General features: G+C 36.6%; 2 long non-coding RNA genes across 2 annotated transcripts; both read right to left on the bottom strand.

The window, feature by feature from the left end:
• Positions 1-4,706: 4,706 nt before the first annotated feature.
• On the bottom strand, positions 4,707-19,879 carry LOC148781282 (uncharacterized). The gene is made up of 2 exons (XR_016059967.1): positions 13,663-19,879; positions 4,707-10,799 (listed from the first exon to the last, which is right to left on the bottom strand). It is a non-coding gene; the product is annotated as an uncharacterized LOC148781282 (long non-coding RNA).
• Positions 19,880-22,058: 2,179 nt separating this feature from the next.
• LOC148781281 (uncharacterized) lies at positions 22,059-22,964 on the bottom strand. Its single transcript, XR_016059966.1, has 2 exons — positions 22,750-22,964; positions 22,059-22,513 (listed from the first exon to the last, which is right to left on the bottom strand). It is a non-coding gene; the product is annotated as an uncharacterized LOC148781281 (long non-coding RNA).
• Positions 22,965-23,497: the final 533 nt, after the last annotated feature.

Here is a 23,497-nt window from a genome sequence, read left to right as displayed (position 1 = left end):
ACTATCAATCCTAAATTAAACCCGAATACCCTCCAAGAACCATCTCATAGCATGTAGAAAACCTTCTTCTATATGATTAGTATTTGTTTAAGCTACTAATGTTTATTCATAATCATAATGAAGAAGTTTAACTACACCACAGGTGGTCACAGTTATCCCTAATCGACCAGTGTGCCAGTTAATTAATAATTATTCTTATTTCACATTGCAAATTATCCAGCATAAATGACAGCAGTTACTGCACGTCCATCTTTTTATAACATACACATCAATTAAGCTTTAACACTAGAAGACAGATGGGTGGGGTGTTATCCAAGCAATCTCTAGTTTCATTTAGTTATGAGAGAACCCCAATACTTGTGTCATAAACCTCGGCAATGTTTCATCATGCTTCCTACAAATGAAGATGTTATCAACACCCATGACATAAAAAATTTTAAATAAATTCTCAGAAGAATTTGCAAGGTCCTAGAATTTTATGTTTACTGAATGCATGAAGCATAATTAATTTCGCTGTACAATGTTTTACATGAGGAAGGTCACTCTCCTTGGTACATACTTGATTTAAAAAAAACTTTAAATAAAGGCTAGTGGCCATTGTTTATCTCCTGCGAAGCATCACTACATCATGTACCTGACTCAGACTTGACAAGATGAATATCGAGAAAACTAGGAATGGGGCGCAGGAAAGAAGAAATTAAAAAAAATCTAAAATGATAAACTACAAGTTTTATTCAAGGCTTTATTATCTTTGAGAAGGGAATGAAATTTCAGATCACAAGATTATCGAAAAAATCATCTGAAATTAACATCCTAGCCTTATGACTCAGCAAGAAATCCAAGGACCGCTCATTTTGTACATAAGCACTTAAATTCAAAACTTATAAACAAATCAGTAAACATCCCAGCAAAAGTGCACCATTACCGAAAGATAGGAGTTCATCTTAATCTAAAACACAAGCTTACAAACTAATGAGTAAAAATTGGCGACGTCCAGATGCATCCATATTCAAATGGCAAGTAGGGGGACTGAATAAACATCACAGTGGGACTAATCATTACAAAATCCCAAGCAACAAGAAGATATCCTTCATATCGTTTTAAATATCTAAAATCTTACCCAAACTATATTCCATACAAACTGGAACTCCACCAAATATAATGTCACTCAAAGGTTGATTGTTTAGATTAAAAAAATACCCATGCTCTTGGGCATTATTTTTAGCCACGAACCATGCAGCACATATGAAATTTGCGATGTGCAGCATACGCAATGGGGTATGGCGCATATGCCGACGCATCCCACCAAAGCGCATATGTGCCCCTATGCAATGCGTTTCGGGCTGCATAGTGCATTATACATCCGCATATGCCGTGATACGGGGTATCCTCAACAATACAGCCTAATGACATCCATGTGGTAGAAAACCCATTTATATTTTGGCTAAGGAAATTCCGAGAAACCTGTAAGCCTAAACCTTAGGAACCATACTGGCTAGTCCACCATAGCTTGTAATCGACAGCCAATCCAACCTAATCCAAACCAGCAGACAAAGATATATAAACCTAGAAAAACCTGAATTAGATGAGCAAAATATAGGTCAAAATCAAATCAGTCTGTCACCCAAGGGCTTAGAAGATTTTCCAGCTACAACACGCCTGGCCTAGCAATACGAGGCGGGTTATCAAGCTCAAGGGGTCCGACAACACGAATCGTATTGTCAAACCTCAAACTAGATATTCATATAACAACATGAACTGCATCATCAGTCTCAGAGAATCAAATAACGCAAATCTGCATCATCAGTCTCAGAAAATCGGATAATGCATATTGGTCCTTTTGTAGCCTAAATCATTTCAAATTTTTTTTGCCTTTTGTTGATCATATTTTTCAGTTTTTGGAGCATTCTGAAACAATTTTAAGTTGGTTTTAACCAGATTTCAAACTATCAAAGCTAATCTTGACTGACTTAGAATTTCAAAGACAAACTTAAGAGTCCTGATCCCCAAAAGACAACTACCTCAATTGAAAGCTTATAAATACCCCCCTAGCCTCTTAAATATATATATATATAGATACATATTATGAATAAAGTTCTTGAGTAGCATCCAAAAGCGACAAGGATGCCCTTTCTATAGTTTGTGTGTGCCAAGAGTACTTGTCCCACTCCAATCTCTTGTGTGTGCTTGTAGAACTTAGTCCAGGTTCAACTCTAGCATGGTGCCACACTATTTGGATACCACCCTTATGTAACAAAGCAACATCCCAAGTTTAACAAGCACTATGCCACTATCAACCCTAAATTAAACCCGAAAACCAACAAAGAACCATCTCATAGAATGTAGGAAAACTTCTTCTATATGATTAGTAATTTTTTAAGCTACTAATGTTTATTCAATATCATAATGAACAAGTATAACTACACCACAGGTGGTCACAGTTATCCCTAATCGACCAGTGTACCAGTTAATTAATAATTATTCTTATTCTACATAACAAATTATCCAGCATAAATGACAGCAGTTACTGCATGTCAATCTTTATATAACATACACATTAATTAAGCTTTAACACGACAAGTCAGATGGGTGGGGTGTTTCTGGTCATCCAAGCAATCTCTAGTTTCATTTAGTTATGAGAGAACACCAACACTTGTGTGTCATAAACCTCGGCAACGTTTCATCATGCTTCGTACAAATGAAGATGTTATCAACACCCATGACATAAAAGATCTTAAATAAATTCTCAGAAGAATTTCCAAGGTCCTTGAATTTTATGTTTACTGAATGCTTGAAGCATAATTAATTTCGCTGTACAATGTTTTACATGAGGAAGGTCACTCTCCTTGGTACATACTTGATTTAAAAAACACTTAAAATAAAGGCTAGTGGCCATTGTTTATCTCCTGGGAGGCATCACTACATCATGTACCTGACTCAGACTTGACAAGATGAATATCGAGCAAACTAGGGATGGGGCGCAGTAAAGAAAGAGTTCAAAAAAATCTAAAATGAAAGACTACAAGTTTTATTCAAGCCTTTATTATCTTTGAGAAGGGTATGAAATTTCAGATCAAAGATGATCATAAGATTATCAAAAAACTCATCTGAAATTAACATCCTTGCAATCTACCTTATGACTCAGCAAGAAATCCAAGGACAGCTCATTTTGTACATAAGCAATTAATTTTAAAACTTAAAAACAAATCAGTAAATAACCCAGCTAAAGTGCACCATTACCGACAGATAGGAGTTCATCTAAATCTAAAACACATGCTCTCAAACTAATGAGTAAAAATTGGCGAGGTCCAGATGCATCCATAATCAAATGGCAAGTAGGGGGACTGAATAAACATCACAGTGGGACAAATCATTTCAAAATCCCAAGCATCACAAAGATATCCTTCATATCGTTTTAAATATCTAAAATCTTACCCAAACTATATTCCATACAAACTGGAACTCCACCAAATATAATGTCACTCAAAGGTTGATTGTTTAGATTACAAAAATACCCATGCTCTAGGGCATTATTTTTAGCCACGAGCCATGCAGCACATATGCAATTTGTGATGTGCAGCATACGCAATGGGGGATGGCGCATATGCCGACGCATCCCACCAAAGCGCATATGTGCCCTATGCAATGCGTTTCGGGCTGCATAGTGCATTATACATCCGCATATGCCGTGATACGGGGTATCCTCAACAATACAGCCCAATGACATCCATGTGATAGAAAACCCAATTCAATTTTTGCTAAGGAAATTCCGAGAAACCTGTAAGCCTAAATCTTAGGAACCATACTGGCTAGTCCACCATAGCTTGTAATCGACAGCCAATCCAATTTAATCCAAACCAGCAGACAAAGATATACAAACCTAAAAAAACCTGAATTAGACGAGCAAAATATAGGTCAAAATCAAATCAGTCTGTCACCCAAGGGCTTAGAAGATTGTCCAGCTACAACACGTAAAGAAAAAGGGCTCGCCTGGCCTAGAAACACGAGGCGTGTCGTCAAGCTTAAGAAGTCCGACAACACGATTCGTATTGTCAAACCTCAAACTAGATATTCATATAACAACAGGAACTGCATCATCAGTCTCAGAGAATCTAATAACGAAAATCTGCATCATCAGTCTCAGAGAATCTGATAATGCATATCGGTGCTTGTGGCCTAGATCATTCCTAATTTTTTTTGCCTTTTGTTGATCATATTTTTGAGTTTTTGGAGCATTCTGAAACAATTTTAAGTTGGTTTTAACCGGATTTCAAACTATCCAACCTAATCTTGACAGACTTAGAATTTCAAAAAAAAACTTAAGAGTCCAGATCCCCAAGAGACAACTTCCTCAATTGAAAGCCTATATAAACCCCCCTAGCCTCTTATATATATATATATATATATATATATATATATTATGAATAAAGTTCTTGAGTAGCATCCAAAAGCGACAAGGATGCCCTTTCTATAGTTTGTGTGTGCTAAGAGTACTTGTCCGACTCCAATCGCTTGTGTGTGCTTGTAGAACTTACTCCAGGTTCAACTCTAGCATGGTGCCACACTATTTGGATACCACCCTTATGTAACAAAGCAACATCCCAAGTTTAAGAAGCACTATGCCACTATCAATCCTAAATTAAACCCGAATACCTTCCGAGAACCATCTCATAGCATGTAGGAAACCTTCTTCTATATGATTAGTATTTGTTTAAGCTACTAATGTTTATTCATAATCAGAATGAACAAGTTTAACTACACCACAGGTGGTCACAGTTATCCCTAATCGACCAGTGTACCATTTAATTAATAACTATTCTTATACTACATTGCAAATTATCCAGCATAAATGACAGCAGTGACTGCATGTCAATCTTTTTATAACACACAATAATTAAGCTTTAACACTAGAAGTCAGATGGGTGGGGTGTTTCTGGTGATCCAAGCAATCTGTAGTTTCATTCAGTTATGCGAGAACACCAATACTTGTGTGTCATAAACCTCGGCAATGTTTCTTCATGCTTGCTACAAATGAAGATGTTATCAAAACCCATGACATAAAAGATCTTCAATAATTTCTCAGAAGAATTTGCAAGGTCCTTGAATTTTATGTTTACGGAATGCTTGAAGCATAATTATCTTCGCTGTACAATGTTTTACATGAGAAAGGTCAATGTCCTTGGTACATACTTGATTTAAAAAACACTAAAAATAAAGGCAAGTCGCCAATGTTTATCTCCTGGGAGGCATCACTACATCATGTACCTGACTTAGACTTGACATGATGAATATCGAGAAAATTAGGATTGGGGGGCAGTAAAGAAGGAATTCAAACAAATCTAAAATGATAAACTACAAGTTTTATTCAAGGCTTTATTACCTTTGAGAAGGGTATGATCATAAGATTAACGAAAAAATCATCTGAATTAACATCCTTGCAATCTACCTTATGACTCAGCCAGAAATCCAATGACAGCTCATTTTGTACATAAGCATTTAAATTCAAAACTTATAAACAAATCAGTAAATAACCCAACTAAAGTGCACCATTACCAACAGAAAGGAGTTCATCTTAAACTAAAACACAAGCTCTCAAACTAATGAGTAAAATTGGCGAGGTCCAGATGCATCCATGTTCAAATGGCAAGTAGGGGGACTGAATAAAGATCACAGTGGGACTAATCATTACCAAATCCCAAGCATCACAAAGATATCCTTCATATCGTTTTAAATATCTAAAATCTTACCCAAACTATATTCCATACAAACTGGAACTCCACCAAATATAATGTCACTCAAAGGTTGATTGTTTAGATTACAAAAATACCCATGCTCTTGGGCATTCATTTTAGCCACGAGCCATGCAGCACATATGCAACTTGCGATGTGCAGCATACGCAATGGGGTATGGCGCATACGCCGACGCATCCCACCAAAGCACATATGTGCCCCTATGCTATGCGTTTCGGGCTGCATAGTGCATTACACATCCGCATATGCCGTGATACGGGGTATCCTCAACAACACAGCCTAATGACATCCATGTGGTAGAAAACCCATTTCAATTTTGGCTAAAGAAATTCTGAGAAACCTGTAAGCCTAAATCTTAGGAACGATACTGGCTAGTCCACCATAACTTGTAATCGACAGCAAATCCAACCTAATCCAAACCAGCAGACAAAAATATATAAACCTAGAGAAACCTGAATTAGACGGGCAAAATATAGGTCAAAATCAAATCAGTCTGTAACCCAAGGGCATAGAAGACTGTCCAGCTACGACATGTAAAGAAACAGGGCTCGCCTGGCCTAGCAAGACGAGGCGTGTCGTCAAGCTCAAGGGGTCCGACAAAACGATTCGTATTGTCAAACATCAAACTAGATATTCATATAACAACATGAACTGCATCATCAGTTTCGGAGAATCTAATAACGCAAATCTGCATCATCAGTCTAAGAGAATCTGATAGTGCATTTCGGTGCTTTTGTGGCCGAGATCATTCCAAATTTTTTTTGCCTTTTGTTGATCATATTTTTGAGTTTTTGGACCATTCTGAAAAAATTTTAAGTTGGTTTTAACCAGATTTCAAACTATCAAACCTAATCTTGACTGACTAAGAATTTCAAAGACAAACTTCAGAGTCCTGATCCCCAAGAGACAACTTCCTCAATTAAAAGCCTATATAAACCGCCCTAGCCTCTTATATATATATTATGAATAAAGTTCTTGAGTAGCATCCAAAAGCGACAAGGATGCCCTTTCTATAGTTTGTATGTGCCAAGAGTACTAGTCCCACTCCAATCTCTTGTGTGTGCTTGTAGAACTTAGTCCAGGTTCAACTCTAGCATGGTGCCACACTATTTGGATACCACCCTTATGTAACAAAGCAACATCCCAAGTTTAAGAAGCACTATGCCACAATCAATCCTAAATTAAACCCGAATACCCTCCAAGAACCATCTCATAGAATGTAGGAAACCTTCTTCTATATGATTAGTATTTGTTTAACCTACTAATGTTTATTCATAATCATAATGAACAAGTTTAACAAAACCACAGGTGGTCACAGTTATCCCTAATCGACCAGTGAACCAGTTAATTAATAATTATTCTTATTCTACATTGCAAATTATCCAGCATAAATGACAGCAGTTACTGCATGTCAATCTTTTGATAACATACAAAGCTTTAACACTAGAAGTCAGATGGGTGGGGTGTTTCTGGTCATCCAAGCAAACTCTAGTTTAAATTAGTTATGAGAGAACACCAATACTTGTGTGTCATAAACCTCCGCAATGTTTCATAATGCTTCCTACAAATGAAGATGTTATCAACACCCATGACATAAAAGATCTTAAATAAATTCACAGAAGAATTTGCAAGGTCCTTGAATTTTATGTTTACTGAATGCTTGAAGCATAATTAATTTTGCCGTAAAATGTTTTACATGAGGAAGGTCACTGTCCTTCGTACATACTAGATTTAAAAAACACTTAACATAAAGGCTAGTGGCCTATGTTTATCTCCTGGGAGGCATCACTACATCATGTACCTGACTTAGATTTGAAATGATGAATATCGAGAAAATTAGGAATGGGGTGCAGTAAAGGACTTCAAAGAAATCTAAAATGAGAAACTACAAGTTTTATTCAAGGCTTTATTATCTTTGAAAAGGGTATGAAATTTGAGATCAAAGATGATCATAAAATTATCGAAAAAATCATCGGAAATTAACATCCTTGCAATCTACCTTATGACTCAGCAAGAAATCCAAGGACAGTTCATTTTGTACATACGCATTTAAATTCAAAACTTATAAACAAATCAGTAAATAACCCAGCTAAAGTGCACCATTACCAACAGATAGGAGTTCATCTTAATCTAAAACACAAGCTCTCAAACTAATGAGTAAAAATTGGCGTGGTCCAGATGCATCCATATTCAAATGGCAAGTAGGGGGACTGAATAAACATCACAGTGGGACTAACCATTAGAAAATCCCAAGCATCAATAAAACATCCTTCATATCGTTTTAAATATCTAAAATCTTACCCAAACTATATTCCATACAAACTGGAACTCCACCAAATATAATGTCACTCAAAGGTTGATTGTTTAGATTAAAAAAATACCCATTCTCTTGGGCATTATTTTTAGCCACGAGCCATGCTGCATATGCAATTTGCAATGTGCAGCATACGCAATGGGGTATGGCGCATATGCCGACGCATCCCACCAAAGCGCATATGTGCCCCTATGCAATGCGTTTCAGGCTGCATTGTGCATTATACATCCGCATATGCCGTGATACGGGGTATCCTCAACAATACAGCCTAATGACATCCATGTGGTAGAAAACCCATTTCAATTTTGGCTAAGGAAATTCCGAGAAATCTGAAAGCCTAAATTGTAGGAACCATACTGGCTAGTCCACCATAGCTTGTAATCGACAGCCAATCCAACCTAATCCAAACCAGCAGAAAAAGACATATAAACCTATAAAAAACAGAATTAGACAAGCAAAAGACAGGTCAAAATCAAATCAGTCTGTCACCCAAGGGCTTAGAAGACTTTCCAGCTACAACATGTAAAGAAACAGGGCTCGCCTGGCCTAGCAACACGAGGCGTATCGTCAAGCTCAAGGGGTCCGACGACGCGATTCGTATTGTCAAACCTCAAACTAGATATTCATATAACAACATGAACTGCATCATCAGTCTCAGAGAATCTAATAACGCAAATCTGCATCATCAGTCTCAGAGAATCTGATAATTCATCTCGGTGCTTTTGTGGCCTAGATCATTCCAAATTATTTTTGCGTTTTGTTGAACATATTTTTGAGTTTTTGGAGCATTCTGAAACAATTTTAAGTTGGTTTTAACGGGATTTCAAACTATCAAACCTAATCTTGACTGACTTAGAATTTCAAAGACAAACTTATGAGTCCTGATCCCGAAGAGACAACTACCTCAATTGAAAGACTATATAAACCCCCCTAGCCTCTTATCTATATATATATATATATATATATATATATATTATGAATAAAGTTCTTGAGTAGCATCCAAAAGCGACAAGGATGCCCTTTCTATAGTATGTGTGTGCCAAGAGTACTTGTCCCACTCCAATCTCTTGTGTGTGCTTGTAGAACTTAGTCCAGGTTCAACTCTAGCATGGTGCCACACTATTTGGATACCACCCTTACGTAACAAAGCAACATCCCTAGTTTACGAAACACTATGCCACTATCAATCATAAATTAAGCCCGAATACCCGCCAAGAACCATCTCATAGCATGTAGGAAAACATCTTCTATATGATTAGTATTTGTTTAAGCAACAAACGTTTATTCATAATCATAATGAACAAGTTTAACTACACCACAGGTGGTCACAGTTATCCCTAATCGACCAGTGTACCAGTTAATTAATAAATATTCTTATTCTACATTGCAAATTATCCAGCATAAATGACAGCAGTTACTGCATGTCAATCTTTTTATAACATACACATTATTTAAGCTTTAACACTAGAAGTCAGATGGGTGGAGTGTTTCTGGTCATCCAAGCAATCTCTAGTTTCATTTAGTTATGAGAGAACACCAATACTTGTGTGTCATAAACCTCGGCAATGTTTCATCATGCTTCCTACAAATGAAGATGTTATCAACACCCATGACATAAAAGATCTTAAATAAATTTTCAGAAGAATTTGAAAGGTCCTTGAATCTTATGTTTACTGAATGCTCGAAGCATAATTAATTTCGCAGTACAATGTTTAACATGAGGAAGGTCACTATCCTTGGTACATACTTGATTTAAAAAACACTTAAAATAAAGGCTAGAGGCCATTGTTTATCACCTAGGAGGCATCACTACATCATGTACCTGGCTTAGACTTAACATGATGAATATCGAGAAAATGAGGAATGGGGCGCAGTAAAGAAGGAATTCACAGAAATCTAAAATGATAAACTACAAGTTTTATTAAAGGCTTTATTATCTTTGAGAAGGGTATGAAATTTCAGATCAAAGATGATCATAAGATTATCGAAAAAATCATCTGAAATTAACATCCTTGCAATCTACCTTATGACTCAGCAAGAAATCCAAGGACAGCACATTTTGTACATAAGCATTTAAATTAAAGACTTATAAACAAATCAGTAAATAACCCAGCTAAAGTGCACCATTACCGACCGATAGGAGTTCATCTTAATCTAAAACACAAGCTCTCAAACTAATGAGTATTGGCAACGTGCAGATGCATCCATATTCAAATGGCAAGTAGGGGGACTGAATAAACATAACAGTGGGACTAATCATTACAAAATCCCAAGCATCACAAAGATATCCTTCATATCGTTTTAAATATCTAAAATCTTACCCAAACTATATTCCATACAAACTGGAACTCCACCAAATATAATGTCACTCAAAGGTTGATTGTTTAGATCACAAAAATACCCATGCTCTTGGGCATTATTTTTAGCCACGAGCCATGCAGCACATATGCAATTTGCGATGTGCAGCATACACAATAGGGTATGGCGCATATGCCGACGCATCCCACCAAAGCGCATATGAGCCCCTATGCAATGCGTTTCAGGCTCCATAGTGCATTATACATCCGAATATACCGTGATACGGGGTATCCTCAACAATACAGCCTAATGACATCCATGTGGTAGAAAACCCATTTCAATTTTGGCTAAGGAAATTCCGAGAAACCTGTAAGCCTAAATCTTACGAACCATACTGGCTAGTCCACCATAGCTTGTAATCGACAGCCAATCCAACCTAATTCAAACCAGCAGACAGAGATAAATAAACCTAGAAAAACCTGAATTAGACAGGCAAAATATAGGTAAAAATCAAATGAGTCTGTCACCCAAGGGCTTACAAGACTTTCCAGCTACAACATGTAAAGAAACAGGGCTCGCCTGGCCTAGCAACACGAGGCGTGACGTCAAGCTCAAGGGGTCCGACAACACGATTCGTATTGTTGAACCTCAAACTAGATATTCATATAACAACATGAATTGCATCAACAGTCTCAAAGAATCTAATAACGCAAATCTGCATCATCAGTCTCAAAGAATCTGATAATGCATATCGGTGCTTTTGTGGCCTAAATCTTTCAAAAAAAAATTTGCCATTTGTTGATCATATTTTAAAGTTTTTGGAGCATTCTGAAACAATTTTAAGTTGGTTCTAATTGGATTTCAAACTATCAAACCTAATCTTGACTGACTTAGAATTTCAAAGACAAACTTAAGAGTCCTGATCCCCAAGAGACAGCTACCTCAATTGAAAACCTATACAAACCCCCCTATTGAAAACATATATATATATATATATATATATATATATATATATATATATATATATATATATATATATATATATATATATATATATATATATATATAAGAATAAAGTTCTTGAGTAGCATCGACAAGGATGCCCTTTCTATAGTTTGTGTGTGCCAAGAGTACTTGTCCCACTCCAATCTCTTGTGTGTGCTTGTAGAACTTAGTCCAGGTTCAACTCTAGCATGGTTCCACACTATTTGGATACCACCCTTATGTAACAAAGCAACATCCCAAGTTTAAGAAGCACTATGCCACTATCAATCCTAAATTAAACCCGAATACCCTCCAAGAACCATCTCATAGCATGTAGGAAACCTTCTTCTACATGATTAGTATTTGTTTAAGCTACTAATGTTTACTCATAATCATAATGAACAAGTTTAACTACACCACAAGTGGTCACAGTTATCCCTAATCGACCAGTGTACCAGTTAATTAATAATTGTTCTTATTCTACATTGCAAATTATCCAGCATAAATGACAGCAGTTACTGCCTGTCAATCTTTTTATAACATAAACATTAATTAAGCTTTAACACTAGAAGTCAGATGGGTGGGGTGTTTCTGGTCATCCAAGCAATCTCTAGTTAAATTTAGTAATGAGAGAACACCAATACTTGTGTGTCATAAACCTCGGCAATGTTTCATCATGCTTCCTACAAATGAAGATGTTATCAACACCCGTGACATAAAAGATCTGAAATAAATTCTCAGAAGAATTTGAAAGGTCCTTGAATTTTATGTTTACTGAATGCTTGAAGCATAATTAATTTCGCTGTAACATGTTTTACATGAGGAAGGTCACTGTCCTTGGTACATACCTGATTTAAAAAACACTTAAAATGAAGGCTAGTGGCCATTGTTTATCTCCTGGGAGGCATCACTACATCATGTACCTGACTTAGATTTGACATGATGAATATCGAGAAAATTAGGATTGGGGCGCAGTAAAGAAGGAATTCAAAGAAATCTAAAATGATAAACTATAGGTTTTATTCAAGGCTTTATTATCTTTGAGAAGGGTACGAAAATTCAGATCAAAGATGATCATAAGATTATCGAAAAAATCATCTGAAATTAACATCCTTGCAATCTACCTAATGACTCAGCAAGAAATCCAAGGACAGCTCATTTTGTACATAAGCATTTAAATTCAATACTTATGAACAAATCAGTAAATAACCCAGCAAAACTGCACCATTACCAACAGATAGGAGTTCATCTTAATCTAAAACACAAGCTCTCAAACTAATGAGTAAAAATTGGCGAGGTCCAGATGCATCTATATTCAAATGGCAAGTAGGGGGACTGAGTAAACCTCACAGTGGGACTAGTCATTACAAAATCCCAAGCATCACAAAGATATCCTACATATCGTTTTAAATATCAAATATCTTACCCAAACTGGAACTCCACCAAATATAATGTCACTCAAAGGTTGATCAAGATAGTCACCCTTGCCTATGGTAAGATGCACCGTCAAGAACCAAAAGCATCAGCTAAAGAAACTCTAAAGAACAGCAGAAATTCCAGCTCCCGAGATAGATAAAAGTGATGGCACAATGGTCTAAAAAGAAGAGCAAGCATTTCTCACACATGGCCTGTTGACATACCATTCAAAGATAGAAACAACAGTGCTTAATGAAAGCAAAATTTCTTCATCTTTCACTGACACTAATCTCAATAAAGCGAAAGAATAGAAAGGAATGTAGTTTTTGGTAGTGAAACACAGATTTGAGTTGAACAACAAATTTTCATGTTTTCAAGAAGGGAATGAAAGAGACTGCTGATGAGGATCCTATAAGAAAACATCTAAAGGAGTAATATTCAAATTAACGAGGAATTCAAATTCATAAGATTTTCTTCTGAGTAGATATTGCATGATTACCATTCTAGTTTCTTTCTACTACACGGTAATCACACGGATAAGCCCACTAATAGTACATAAATATAACAGTCCTAAAGAAATTCAACTATTCATATCCACTATCGCTTCTATTCAACGCCCCCTAAGAGCAACTTTGATATACACAACTACACAATGATACTTTTCCACACACCAATAACAAAACTCTCGATTCACAAGTCATCGATTTCTAGGCAAAAGCGAAGCACAAGGCCATATCTCTGTCCAATCATAGAGCCAAATTCTGATACACTCTGACACACCAAAAGATATCAATAGCAAGAAGAAGATCGAGACTTTCGACAAATTATGTGTACCAATTACTAATATTATCTAAGACATCGCCATGTTCAAAGGTATAAATACACGTAGGAAGTCATACATGTTATGTCCATGAAGCCGAGAGAATACTAGGGTTTCCACGTCTCTATCTCTCTCTAGTTGATGTCTGAATCGTCGAAATCATCCCCAAATGCGTTGTAGAGCTCAATATTAGAGGGCTTGGTGGTGTCGAGGATGACATCGCCAATGATCCAACCTGGGAAAAGCTATTGAAACTCAGGAAAGGAAAATAACAATCCAATGCCACTGTTGTGAAATCCCTGAATCCAGAGAAACCTGGACTGAGTTCTCTTATGAGCATATTCTTGTATGGCAACATCAAATAAAGGATAGAGGATGTAAAGGTAAGCAAAGTGCAATTATTCATGGTGGACCAACCATGAAAGCAGCAGCTGTCTTCCCTATAATTATTTGTAAATTTGGCAATAGTGAAACACAAACGCTTCCTATTTATTTACCACAGAAAATCTTTACTGTTTAGTTACCACAGTTTCCATCAAATGATGAGTCCTCCCTTACCCAGAAGTTCTTGCAGTTCTTCAACTTGGATGCTTCCAGTTCTTCAATATTCTAAGTTCATTTTGTGGATATCAAGAAAAGAGCACCATATCCATTCCACTAAGAAGAAATCGTCAAATCCAATTTTTGATCTTCCTATCTTAAAGATGAGTCTGTTTCGTAGTTGTCGAGATTAAGGGTGAGATTGGGAGTGATGTGGGAACTGAGAATGGTGGATCATGAAAAGGCTAGAAGATCTCTATGGTAGGGAGTGCTCGCCATAAATGCATATATTAAGGATCCTAATCACGACCTCTTGGGTATCTCAATCCCAAACCTTTGGGGATCTCGCTCCCAAGTACATATAGTCTGATACTCTTTAAAATAGGGGTTTCTTTATTTATGGCTGGCTAGCAATGCAACTACATTAAAAATATAGTTGCATTGCTATTTGGCAATGGATAAAGAGAATCATTAGTTTAGTTGTTATCATAATCTTTTAGTTGGGGATTGAGATCCCTTATAGTGGATATTGGGATCCCAAAATTTAAAAATAGAAATCCCTTGAAGATCCCTTTCATGTAGCACAGGAGTGAGATTCTGGAGCGGGATTGCCACTTTAGTTTTGAGATCTCAGTAACCATGGTCTATTTTATAGGAATGATAATTTGGAGAACACAAATCTTTACTTTGGAAACTTGAATAATATGACGTCCATCATATTCTTTGATAGCCCCACAAGATGCCACTAATCAATACCTCAAAGGATATCTCCTTCCCTTTAAAAGAAGTGAGATTCATGCCATAGTTTCCAAACTATGATGGCAAATATGATTTTCCAGAGGTTGGCAACTTGGGCACAGACTTCAACATATTTCTTTGGATTTGATATGTAGTTAGTATGGCAAAAGATTGAGATTTTCTTTTTCATTATTTTTTTATCTGGTACGTTTTATGGGCAAGGCGTATCTTGACTTGAAGATCAAAAGAATGAAATTTTATTTTTCATTATTTTTTTATCTGGTACGCTTAATGAGCAAGGCGTATCTTGATTTGAAGACCCTGAGGCCTAAGCAGTAGATGGAAGAAAATGAAAACGGAAGAATCCAGCAGGTTTTCGTCGCAATTAGTAGACACCCCCAGTGTGTAAGTGGAAGGTCAAGGGTTTGACCCTTTAAGTTTGCCCCTGAAAAGAACAAACCACGTTGACCTGCATTTAATACAATAAAAGACTTCTACCCAGCAGTTTGGTTTTTAGGGTAGAATGTGTAATCATGCCCCAAGAACTGTAATACTTTAAAAATGTGAGATCCCTACCATCTCCAGTGGATTTCCATTGAGGTTTCGTCTTAAGTTATGATCCTTGACATCAAAAATTTGAATTATAGGATTTGGAATCTTTATTTCAGCTGATGGCATGCCAGGAGAAATTGATGATTCTTTCATGAGCTAAGGCCCCAAATTATTTGATTCAATTATTCATGTTAAATGGCAATTCATACTGTTTATACACTTGATTTGTTTGTGATCACATCAAATATCGTTAAGGAACCATGGGACTCTGTAGACTCTCCAAACAGAAATTTCACATGAGAAGAGCCTTGTAATTCTGCAAATCAGAGAGATAAGTTTCTAGCTGTTATATGTCAGCATCTTCCTCTTTGAAGATAATCATGAACCTTTAAGAATTTGCTCTAGCCTCCCATAGTGGCATCATAGTGCCCATTGCATTGTGGAAGTCACTTTCTGCCCTTTTATGGCAGCTGAATTTGACTTCATTAACAAATATTTGCTTTTAAAAAAATTTCTTAGAATAACTAAATCTTGTCCCTTAGAATCCATGTACTTATGAAATTTACTGGTCAAGCACCAGTTTGGCTGTGTAGTAGAAATTGGAGCCATTTTCGGTTGCAAACATTGATATGGAACACGTCTATATGTTTGTGAATGTGATGTAAACTTTGAAGCCATTCTCCATGTTGACCATTCCCTCTATCCTCGTCTAACCATATCATATACAAAGATGTACGGACTCAACGGTCCATAATTAAGACAAAAATGTAGGGTCTCAACGCTGACCTATAATGTAAATTTATTGTCAATGAAAACTCACTCGTCTCTCCACTAATTGTTCTCACACCAGCTAACGGACCCTCGTGCATCTCTCACCAAGTATTTGTTAGATGCAACCTAACAAACAGTTTAAAAAATCCCTCAATGCAAAAATCCTGAAAAGTATCAGATCTTAATGAACAAAAACCATCTACTCTCTCTCTCTCTCTCTCTCTCTCTCTCTCTCCCCCTCTACCATCTCTCTCTCTCTACCATCTTCTCTCTCTCTCTCTCTCTCTCTCTCCCTCTACCATCTCTCTCTCTCTACCATCTTCTCTCTCTCTCTTGTTTGATACTAATCGTCATCTAGTGATTCAAAATTGGATTCCAAATTTTTCATATCAAGAAAATCCTCCTGAACAGGTTGTTTATCACGACGAACAGGTTGTTTATCACGAGGAGTAATGTACATTCTACTCTAATGGAGGCAAAATTATGAAGTATCCACTTTTCAACGTCATCTCTTATAATCAGAACAAATCAAGATATAATATGCCTAGAAAGCGCCTATCCAAAGGAAAGTATTCAAAAATTCATACTGTATGGTTATGGTAGAACCATGTTTTAAGGATCACAATCATCCCATCAGCAAGGTTAACAACGACAAGTTGGTCCCACCAATTGTGCCATTAATTCAAGCAAGTCTCACTATTCATCACCATCCACCTCGTTGACTGGATAGCAATGCCTGACAATATATTATGATATATACTATTTCAAATAATAACTGAGGCCGTCAACAGTGAACACTAACACCTGTGACACTCCTTTGTCAGGTTGGAATTATTTGAGAGTAGTGATTAAGGACCCCGAATCCCACAAGAACAACTCTAAAACCCAATAATAGATATCATCACAAGTTTCGCAGATATATATCAGTGGACAGAAGAATACTGGTCACTCTATATTCTAGGAGATAATTTTTAAAGCATTCAATGATCTAAAACGATCAGAAGCTACCCTGAATTCTAATCGATTTAGAAACATAATAGCTTTCCAACATAATATAGTTGGCATGAGACAGCATTCAAAATGCTAAAAAGAGCATGGCAGCTGCCAAACCAATTTGTTTCTTTTTTCCTGAAGGCCTTCCAAACCAAATGTTGACCAACAAATGTGTAAAATGATCCACCATGTTCAACCAGTACAATACACTGGTGGAGTATATGGTTAGATGAAACACATATTACGTCTGTTATGTATCTATGATATCGTTAGACGAGGACAGAGGGAATGGTCCACATGGAGAATGGCTTCAAAGTTTACATCACATTGACAAACATATAGACGTGTTCCATATCAATGTTTACAACCGAAAATGGCTCCAATTTCTACCACAGCCAAACTGGGGCATGGCCAGTAAATTTCATAAGTACATGGATTCTAAGGGACAAGATTTAGTTATTCTAAGAAATTTTTTTAAAAGTAAATATTTGTTAATGAAGTCAAATTCAGATGCCCTAGAAGGGCAAAAAGTGACTTCCACAATGCAATGGGCACTATGATGCCACTATAGGAGGCTAGAGCAAATCCTTAAAGGTTCATGATCATCTTCAAAGAGGAAGATGCTGATATATAACAGCTAGAAACTTATCTCTCTGATTTGCAGAATTACAAGGCTCTTCTCATGTGAAATTTCTGTTTTGAGAGTCTAAAGAGTCCCATGGTTCTTTAAAAATATTTGATGTGATCACAAACAAATCAAGAGTATAAACAGTCTGAATTGCCATTTAACAAGAATAATAGAATCAAAGAATTTAGGGCCTTAACTCATGAAAGAATCATCAATTTCTCCTAGCATGCCATCAGCTGAAATATAAATTCCAAATCCTATAATTCAAATTTGTGATGTCAAGGATCATAACTTAGGACAAAGCCTCAATGGAAATCCACTGGAGATGGTAGGGATCTCACATTTTTAAAGTATTACAGTTCTTGGGGCATGATCACACATTCAACCCTAAAAACCAAACTGCTGGGTAGAAGTCTTTTATTGTATTAAATGCAGGTCAGCCTGGTTTGTTCTTTTCAGGGTCAAACCCTTGACCTTCTACTTACACACTAAGGGTGTCTACCAATTGGGACAAAAACCTGCTAGATTCTTCCTTTTTCATTTTCTTCCATCTACTGCTTGGGCCTCAGGGTCTTCAAGTCAAGATACGCCTTGCTCATTAAGCGTACCAGATAAAAAAATAATGAAAAATAAACTTTCAATCTTTTGGTCTTCAAGTCAAGATACGCCTTGCCAATAAAGCGTACTAGATAAAAAAATAATGAAAAAGAAAATCTCAATCTTTTGCCAAACTAACTACATATCAAATCCAAAGAAATATGCTGAAGTATGTGCCCAAGTTGCCAACCTCCGGAAAATCATATTTGCCATCATAGTTTGGAAACTACTATGATGGCATGAACCTCACTTCTTTTAAAGGGAAGGAGATATCCTTTGAGGCATTGATTAGTGGCATCTTGTGGGGCTATCAAAGAATATGATGGACGTCATATTATTCAAGTCTCCAAAGTAAATATTTGTGTTCTCCAAATTATCATTCCTATAAAATAGACCATGGTTACTGGGATCTCCAAACTAAAGTGGCGATCCCGCTCCAGAATCTCACTCCTGTGCTATATGAAAGGGATCTTCAAGGGATTTCTATTTTTAAATTTGGGATTCCAATATCCACTATAAGGGATCTCAAACCACAACTCAAAGATTATGATAACAACTAAACTAATGATTCTCTTTATCCATTGTCAAATAGCAGTGCAACTATAGTTTTAATGTAGTTGCATTGCTAGCCAGCCATAAATAAAGAAACCCTTATTTTAAAGAGTATCAGACTATATGTACCCTTTAAGGTTGGGAACGAGATCCCCAAAGCTTTGGGATTGAGATACCCAAGAGGTCGTGATTAGGATCCTTAATATATGCATTTATGGAGAGCACTCCCTACCATAGGGATCTTCTAGCCTTTTCATGATCCACCATTCCCAATTCCCGCATCACTCCCAATCTCACCCCAAATCCCGACAACTACGAAACAGACTCATCCTTAAGATAGGAAGATCAAAAATTGGATTTGACGGTTCCTTCTTAGTGGAATGGATATGGTGCTTTTTTCTTGATATCCACAAAATGAACTCAGAATATTGAAGAACTGGAAGCATCCAAGTTCAAGAACTGCAAGAACTTCTGGGTAAGGGAGGACTCATCGTTTGATGAAAACTATGGTAACTAAACAGTAAAGATTTTCTGTGGTAAATAAACAGGAAGCGTTTGTGTTTCACTATTGCCAAATTTACAAATAATTATAGGGAAGACAGTTGCTGCTTTCATGGTTGCTCCACCATGAACAATTGCACTTTGCTTACCTTTACATCCTCTATCCTTTATTTGATGTTGCCATAAAAGAATATGCTCATAAGAGAACTCAGTCCAGGTTTCTCTGGATTCAGGGATTTTAGAACAGTGGCATTGGACTGTTATTTTTCTTTCCTGAGTTTCAATAGCTTTTCCCAAGTTAGATCATCGTATATTTATGAAATGACGCTCCTTGCAATGATGTCCGGAATGAACTAACATAACTATAAAAAATATAGGACATGAAAAAAAACAAATACACACACACACACACACACACACACACACACATATATATATATATATATATATATATATATATATATATATATATTATGAATAAAGTTCTTGAGTAGCATCAAAAAGCGACAAGGATTCCCTATCTATAGTTTGTGCGTGCCAAGAGTACTTGTCCCACTCCAATCTCTGGTGTGTGCTTGTAGAACTTAGTTCAGGTTCAACTCTAGCATGGTGCCACACTATTTGGATACCACCCTCATGTAACAAAGCAACATCCCAAGTTTAAGAAGCACTATACCACTATCAATCCTAAATTAAACCCGAATACCCTCCAAGAACCATTTCATAGCAAGTAGGAAACCTTCTTCTATATGATTAGTATTTGTTTAAGCTACTAATGTTTATTCATAATCATAATGAACAAGTTTAACTACACCACAGGTGGTCACAGTTATCCCTAATCGACCAGTGTACGAGTTAATTAATAATTATTCTTATTCTACATTGCAAATTATCCAGCATAAATGACAGCAGTTACTGCATGTCAATCTTTTTATAACATACACATTAATTAAGCTTTAACACTAGAAGTCAGATGGGTGGGGTGTTTCTGGTCATCCAAGCAATCTCTAGTTTCATTTAGTTATGAGAGAACACCAATACTTGTGTGTCATAAACCTCAGCAATGTTTCATCATGCTTCCTACAAATGAAGATGTTATCAACACCCATGACATAAAAGATCTTAAATAAATTCTCAGAAGAATTTCCAAGGTCCTTGAATTTTATGTTTACTGAATGCTTGAAGCATAATTAATTTCGCTGTACAATGTTTTACATGAGGAAGGTCACTGTCCTTGGTACATACTTGATTTAAAAAACACTTAAAATAAAGGCTAGTGGCCATTGTTTATCTCCTGGGAGGCATCACTACATCATGTACTGACTTAGACTTGACATGATGAATATCGAGAAAATTAGGAATGGGGCGCAGTAAAGAAGGAATTCAAAGAAATCTAAAATGATAAACTACAAGTTTTATTCAAGGCTTTATTATCTTTGAGAAGGGTATGAAATTTCATATCAAAGATGATCATAAGATTATCGAAAAAATCATCTGAAATTAACATCCTTGCAATCTACCTTATGACTCAGCAAGAAATCCAAGGACAGCTCATTTTGTACATAAGCATTTAAATTCAAAACTTATAAACAAATCAGTAAATAAACCAGCTAAAGTGCACCATTACCGACAGATAGGAGTTTATCTTAATTTAAAACACAAGCTCTCAAACTAATGAATAAAAATTGGCGAGGTCCGATGCATCCATATTCAAATGGCAAGTAGGGGGACTGAATAAACATCACAGTGGGACTAATCATTACAAAATCCCAAGCATCACAAAGATATCCTTCATATTGTTTTAAATATCTAAAATCTTACCCGAACTATATTCCATACAAACTGGAACTCCACCAAATATAATGTCACTCAAAGGTTGATCAAGATAGTCACCCCTGCCTATGGGAAGATCCACCATCAAGAACCGAAAGCAACAGCTAAAGAAACTCTAAAGAACAGCAGAAATTCCAGCTCCCGAGATAGATAAAAGTGATGGCACAATGGTCTAAAAAGAAGAGCAAGCATTTCTCATACATGGCCTGTTGACATGCTTTACCGCTATAAAAGAATAGTGGTGATACCTTAATGCTCGAGTAAACCCTATTACAAATAAGAAAACGAACATACCATTCAAAGATAGAAACAACAGTGCTTCATGAAAGCAAAATTTCTTCATCTTTCACTGACACTAATCTCAATAAAGCGAAAGAATAGAAAGGAATGTAGTTTTTGGTAATGAAACATAGTAATGAAACATAGATTTGAGTTGAACAACAAATTTTCATGTTTTCAAGAAGAGAATGAAAGAGACTGCTGATGAGGATCCTATAAGAAAACATCCAAAGAAGTAATATTCAAATTGACGAGGAATTCAAGTTCATAAGATTTTCTTGTGAGTAGATATTGTATGATTACCATTCTAGTTTCTTTTTACTCCAGAGTAATCACACCGATAAGCCCACTAATAGTACATAAATATAAGAGTCCTAAAGAAATTCAACTGTTCATATCCACTATCGCTTCTATTCAACGCCCCCTAAGAGCAACTTTGCTATACACAACTACACGTTGATACTTTTCCACACACAAATAACAAAACTCTCTATTCACAAGTCATCGATTTCTTGGCAAAAGCGAAGCACAAGGCCATATCTCAGTCCAATCATAGAGCCAAATTCTGATACACTCTGATACACCAAAAGATATCAGTAGCAAGAAGAAGATCGATACTTTCGACAAATTATGTGTACCAATTACTAATAGTATCTAAGACATCGCCATGTTCAAAGGTATAAACACAGACAGGAAGTCATACATGTTATGTCCATGAAGCCGAGAGAATACTAGGGCTTCCACGTCTCAATCTCTCTCTAGTTGATGTCTGAATCGTCGAAATCATCCTCAAATGCGTTGTAGAGCTCGATATCAGAGGGCTTGGTGGTGTCGAGGATGACATCGCCAAGGAGCTCCAACGGCTCGCCCTCGTCCACATCCATGGCCACGCTCGCCCCCTGATCCTCCAAATCGTTGTAAACCATCGTAAGCGGATGCCTCGTGCCTGCAAATCAAACACACCCAATAATCTCTCTCATCAAATCTGCTTTATCCCTCTCATCAAATCTGCTTTATCTCTCTCCTCAAATCTGCTTTATCTCTCTCCTCAAATCTTATGAGGCCAAATCAATCTCTCTTCTCTTTCTCTCTCTTTTCAATCTCTCTCTTCCTCCCTCTCTCTCTCTCTCTCTCAACAAAAACAACAGTTCCTCTCCATAAGAGAAGCAGAAGCGCCCTTACCTTGTCGGGAAACCGAAAAGTATGAAAGCTTCGGCAAGTGAGGGTATTTATAGGAAGCGTGGAATATGGAAAAAGATTATATACGGTTGCAACCTTAAAATGTAGAATCCATATTGCATCCCAAAAACCCATCATAAAAACGTTGATGGGAGGGTGGAAGATTCTTTAATTGATCATCCCGTCTTTAAAATAATTTATATCAGGATTATATTATTGATAAAATTCTGAAGTGCACCTTAAGATTAAACAGCAAACCGATCGAAGGTAAAAAAAAAGCCGAATCTCGTACGTCATAAACTTTATTCGTCCATCCACGCATATCCGAAGTTTATGCTCAAGAGTTTACATTGTTTGGGATCCTAGATGTGCAAAACCGTTTATAGCATATGGTTTGGAGGGTTTTATAGTGTCAAAATAGTCTATAGCATAAGGTTAACACATTATATAAACTCTTTTTTGGAAAAATTTATATTGTTTAACTAAATTACAGTTTAAGTGCCTATAGAGTGAACCGGTGATTTAAAAAATGGAACGGTGACTTGAATCGGGCACCCCAAAAGCCCGTATGGATTGGTGAATTGGCGGTCTAGATCGTTATTTTACTGTACGAAAAAAACAATGAACTGACAACAAAACACGAGAAAATATAGTGAACCGGCCAAAAATCGGCCCAAGTCGGTGAATCGGCAATCCGAATGGCCGTTGAACCACCAGTTCCCTTCTAGATTTGGTCATTTTTTTATATATA

Source organism: Amborella trichopoda, chromosome 7 (genome assembly GCF_054954075.1).
Source record: "Amborella trichopoda isolate Santa Cruz 75 chromosome 7, AtrichopodaSantaCruz75HAP2 v2.0, whole genome shotgun sequence".
NCBI classification, from domain to species: Eukaryota; Viridiplantae; Streptophyta; class Magnoliopsida; order Amborellales; family Amborellaceae; genus Amborella; species Amborella trichopoda.
Note: the sequence above shows the minus strand (reverse complement) of the source record. Positions and strands in the feature narration are given on the sequence as shown.